Genomic DNA, 6000 nt, shown 5'->3' on the forward strand with positions numbered 1-6000 from the left:
CCTTTTTCTTGGGGCGGCTCAGCGCCGGCCTCCCTTTCGCCCCAGCGCCGCAGCGGCGAAGGCCCCCCTGCGCGCGATGCGGGACAAGGCCTCGCGCAGTCCTGGACCTCCGCGTGGGAACGCGCCCGCGGTCGCCCTGCCGGGGGACCCGCGCCGCGCCCCTCCCCGCCCCCGGGGCCCGGAGGCGCGGCCTGTGATCGCGTTCCAGGGAGCAGGCGGGCTCCCGGGCCGGGCCGGCGGAGGCTGGGCGCCTGTGATCTGCGGCCAGGGAGCGCGCGCGCCGAGTGTCCCCGGGGCGCCCGCCTCTGATCGCCCGCCAAGCGCGGCTCCGGGCCCGCGCTCGGTGCTCCCGGCGGGGGTGGCCCCGGGCAAAGGGACCGGGGAACCCGGCTGGGCCGGGGGCCTTGGTGCGTTGCGGCTGCTCCTTGGCCTCATGCGCCCGCCTGCCCCCACGACGTTGGCCAGGTCCAGGGAGGGCACCCCCCGCCCGCCTCAGTACCTTCGCAGCAGGGATCCCTCCTGTCCACTCACCGGGCAGAGCCAGGGGCACAGCCCACCTCCAGCCACCGGACCCGGCCCTTGGCCACTCATCACGTGCGCGAGAACAGAGGAAAAGGTGGATTCGGGCCGCCTTGCGGGCAGCAGGGCCTCTGCTTTGCTGAGCAAGGGTCCGGCCAGAGAGAACCCGCTCATGGTATTTTTGCTGAATACAGGGTGGTTATTAGAACAGGTGTGAATCGTTTAGCAAGAAAGAAACATTTCTTCCAGAAACGAGTCCCTGTGCAATCTCAAAGCAGACAAAAGCCCCACATTAGCATCGGTTCTGCAAAGCCACCTGTTCAAATAACTCCGGCAAATAGAGCAGAACAGCCTTGGAAGAAGAAAAGAACACAAAGCAGAGCAAATACTTGAAAACAAGTCCGAGGGTTAAGCTTCATCAGAGTCACAGGCAGGAATGGGGAGAGGTGCTGCCCGCTTGTAACCCACACTTGTAGGAGCTATTTTTAGCAGCCTATTTGCTCCCATTAGATGTTGAGATAGCCGTTTTCTGAGCCTTGTCAAGGTACAAATGCGGGAGGAAAATCCCGCCTGCCCTAACCCAGCGCGAGTTTATGTTTGGGAATCCTGATTTCAGGCCATGGGCGAGCAGATGGGATGTCGTTACCAAACAGCAGCTAGGCGCTGGGGAGACTGCGTCTCTGGTTGTTGTTACTGTCTGCTTAGGCCCCAGGAAAACAAAAACACGATTTCATCAGCATTAATTTTCAACATTTTTGAAATGTTATTTTTACATTTGTTTTGTGGCGTAAGAGAAAAGCGGGGGAAGGAGTGGAACACGGCAGGGAAAGGAGCCAAGAGAAACTTGACTTGGGGAGAGTGGGTGAGAGATCAAAGGTGGTGGTGGCAGAGCTGGGGGAGGACCAGGGCCCAGCACTGTGGGAACAGAGCCCATTGATGCAATGGGAACATGGGCAAACAAGGGGTCAGAACCAGCCCTAGATCAGGGAGGGAGGCCAGTCTCCATGGGATGAGGTGTCTGAGAGCCAAAGGGCACAGCTCTCCAGAGCTGCTGCATTCAGGGGCTCGGTCCACGGTGTGGTCCACGAGCCAGCGGCCTCAGCATCACCTGGAAGCTTGTGCAATGCAGGCTCTCGGCCCTGCCCTCTGATCTATAGCACATCAGCAAGATTCCCAAGTGGATTTTATGCACATTAAAGATCCAGCAGTACCGGGGTGCCTGGGTGGCTCAGTGGGGTTAAGTCTCTCCTTCGGCTCATGTCATGATCTCAGGGTCCTGTGATCAAGCCCCGAGTCGGATTCTCTGCTCAGCAAGGAACCTGCTTCCCCCTGTCCCTGCCTCTCTGCCTACTTGTGATGGCTCATTCTGTCAAATAAGTAAATAAAATCTTTAAAAAAAAAAAAAAAAAAAGATCCAGCAGTACTGATCCAGACCACTCAGGGCAGCCAGGATGCTGAATGGGCTGCCCAAATGGCCCCAGCCCACTTGCAGGATGGATCTGTTGCCTGACTCCATCCTCAAAGGGGCGACGACATCAGGCAGCATTGGTGGTCTGAGTCATCCTGGGCCTGGGAGGGCCCACCGGCCGGGGTATGCAGTACACAGGATGGTCTGTGTCGTCCAGGCTGTCCTTACTTGTGCAGCTGAGGTTTTAGCGGGTGTGGGCTGTGGGCATTGGCCAGCTCTCCCCACACTTCCACGTTTCAGCCCAGAACCCAGAGAACCCAAGAATTCTAAATGTGAATCAGGTCTTCCAGGTGATTCTGAAGGATTTCCAAGATGGGAGGATAAAACATATATTACTGAACATTGTGTTAGCTTGATTTTAGATAAACCTATTTAGACATATGATATGTGGGCCTCCGTTTGTTCTCTTGCTCTGAGCTGGAAAATATTAGGGGTGGGGCCTGCCAGTAGTAGATACTTTTTCCATCAAAGCAGAGAAAAGGGGCACGTGGGTGGCTCAGTGGGTTAAAGCCTCTGCCTTCGGTTCAGGTCATGATCTCAGGGTCCTGGGATCGAGCCCTACATCGGGCTCTCTGCTCAGCAGGGAGCCTGCTTCCTCCCCTCTCTCTGCCTGCCTCTCTGCCTACCTGTGATCTCTGTCAAATAAATAGATAAAATCTTAAAAAAAAAGGCAGAGAAAAAACAGAAATAATTGGCATAAATAGCACACTTAGTACATAAAAACACGTCTCTAATCAGTGATCTCAAAGTTTAAACTACATCTGAATTTTTTAATGTTGAGATGTGGGTGACGGTTGTTTGTCCTAAGCAAGGATCAACTTGTTCAACAATACTCCGTATGAAAGCCATTCATTCTTTCAACTGACACTGATCATTCTTCTCCTATGGTACAGATGCTGTGTTTAGCCAGGCTCCGATAAAAGAGAACTCATTGACCTTGAACTCTCCCTTGGCGCTTTAAGGAGAAATCTCTCTTTACTAAGGCAGCCTGGTTCTTCAAGTTCCTTCTCCCCAAAATGATGAACTCCAAGTCAAATCCTCCAAGATCCTTGCACCAACTATGCCCCAAAGTGAATATGGATAATTTGGCTTAATAGACAAGACGGGCAGGTGGCTGGTAGTCACATTTATATCTCTGGCTATAGACAGTGAAGCCCAATTCAATTGTCTGTGTGTTATGCAGGATGTTGGCAATTTCCTTATTATGTTTGATATCTTGCAATATGATTGTTGAAATATCTTTATTGATAAGATTTCTGTGTTGTTTACTAAGGATGAGTTCTTCCCTTCCAGAAGGCTCCCAAATACCATTTCCTCCGAATCAGGTGTGGTATCTACTGCTTCTTCCATTAGGGAGAAAGCAGTAGGGAAAACTCACTCATCTAAAGTATTAGTGACTTCATGTTTTATCCCTTCCTAAGAACACAGTATCTTATTTTTAAAAGGCAAGAGCACAAGGTATCCATAGGAATGCATCACTAGTGATGGCCCTTCAAGCATCAGTGAGAAACATATCCTATGTAGAGGATTTTCCTAGGACTCCTTAAGTCACAGTAACATGGGTGGGCATCTGGTCTACCTCCTCAAAAACCAAGCTTTGAAGAGAGGCTTCTGGCACTGATGAAATCAACATAGTGATATCTTGTTCAGGTAGAGGTAACTATTGCTGGTTTCAATATGGAACTGATTCTCAGATAGGCTGTATTATCTCCATCCAAAGGCCAGGAAATTCTTTAAGCTCTAGTCATGTTCTACTTAGTGGGAGAGGGAACAGAGGTGAAAAAGCAAGGAAGAGAACCCAAAGCTACCGACAGATGGCTAACCTGTCCTCCTCCCTGGGTGGCGTGTGTCCAGCAGCAGTCAACATGGCTGAGCTGACATGTTGAAAGTCCTCCTACTCAACCACTCCCCAGGAGCCCACCTGCTTGAGGAAGACTTGAAAGTCTAAATTCCACCCAAACAAGTCATTGTCTTAGATTCCTAGTTGTCATCTGCATTTCTGCCCCTGCACTTGGAAATCAAAAGCTTAAACATTATTACAAAATGGGGAAACACCAAGTCTCTCAGAAAATTTTGCCTAAAATTTCTTTTTGCCTGATAATTTGATTTTAGATGCCTCCCACCGCCCCACCAAAGACATGTGGTAGCAAATTTAGACCCATTGTGTAATTTCAAAGCCAGCATTTCAGTAAAAACTAGATGTGATATACAGGGGACCATTATTGTCATTGTTGGATGGTGCATGGACAAAGTAGGTCGTGTTCATCACTATTAACTTGGTTTTCTTCTTAACCCTTCCACAGTGACATTTATGTCTTTATTAAAAAGATTTCCAAGTTTTAGAAATTTAGAAATTCATTTAGAAATGAATGATTATCTGTCCTAAAAGTGTGGTTCAAAAATTGTTTTTGAATGCAAAGCCTCACTAAGCCCAGTATTCATGTGGCCTGAACTTTTAATGGGAATAACATCGGAATTTTCAAACTGGCCAGATAGCGCAAGAGAATAGGAACACTGGAACGATATGTAGACCATGATAAAAACTTTTCTAAGGAAGCGTACAGCTCATGAGCTAATGGAGTATCTGATGTAAAGGTATTGAAGTAAGAGCATTTGTGTGGACAGACAAGACATTATTCATAAATAAAATATAAGGTCACTATCCTAACTGAAAGAGGCAATATGACTTCTCTTTATAATTTCTGGACCTTAGAATTAACTCATGCTTGTTGTAGGTAATTTGGAAAGTGAAAATAAAGAAGAAAAATAAAAAAATCAGTGATAATCAAATCTCTTAGAAATAACTATTGTTAATATTTTTATTACTTAATTTCAGATCCTTGAAGATATGAACGTGCTTTACAAGATGTTTAAAAATTAGATGATTTTTCTCATTTAATATTATAAAAGGAATATTTTTGGAAATTATCTTTGGAAAGACTATTTTGTTGGCCTCCTAATACTTTATTGCATGAATATACCAAATTTGGACCTTTTCTGGAATATAGCTTATTTCCATTTTTGATATTACAAGTAATATTGCAACAAATATGTTTGAATATGGGGTTTTTTCATTAGAATTCATAGTTATATCTTTGAAGTTGATGCCTAGAAATTTTTGAGCCAAAATACAGGAACCTTTAAGGACCTTAACATGTGTTACTATGTGACATCTCAGAAAGTTTGCAATTTACATCTCCACCAGCATTTTTGAAAGCACTTGGTTTGTTATATCCTTGCCACAAATAAGTACTATCTCTTTTAACTTTGGCAAATTGGAGACCATAATGCACCCTCATTATTTTCACTACATTCACTGTAAAACAGCAAGGAAGAAAAACTAGAAATATTTAGTAAAAGAAATCAAATTTCAGTAGAACTGTAAAGTGACCAGAGACGTTCATCTGTTTTGTAAAATTAGACATCCCTATTTCTCAGCATTCTTTCAGATTGCCAAGGTCAACTTTCTTGAAATTGGTTTCCTATCTGGAGGAAAGGAATTCTAGAACAAATATCCTTGGCTCACGTGCTTGTATATTTACAGGTAGCATCAGCATAGCAATGATGCTTTCTTCTAAAGTTCACTGGTACCAGAACCAGATGGGTTAAACCAAATCTTTAAGAAAATGAATGAAAAGAAGTTCGTCTATTTTCAAAGTAGGAAAATGCATAGCAGGATAAGCTTGATGGGTACAACTCCAGATAGGAATGTCTTAGGTATCACGGGGAAGAACGAAAGCCTTCTGGTGGAGATGAACTGACTCCAGAACACAGAGTTTGGAATCATCCACGGGGTTTTTGTTGAAGGGCAACGAACAGCACTTGGTGTTTCAATTGTCCGTGGACACCCCAGGCAACCGCTTCTAACCCCGGTTCTGTTCTTGACAAAACCTCCACTCAGAACATGGGGATCCCCCCAGGTGGCCACTCCCTCCAAAAATGGAGTAAAAAATGGTCCTGGAGATCTGGCCCATAGTGATTCTGCATTTAACATTGTCATGGCCTTAGAAGAT

The sequence above is a fragment of the Lutra lutra genome, chromosome 3 (genome assembly GCF_902655055.1).
Source record: "Lutra lutra chromosome 3, mLutLut1.2, whole genome shotgun sequence".
Lineage (NCBI taxonomy): Eukaryota > Metazoa > Chordata > Mammalia > Carnivora > Mustelidae > Lutra > Lutra lutra.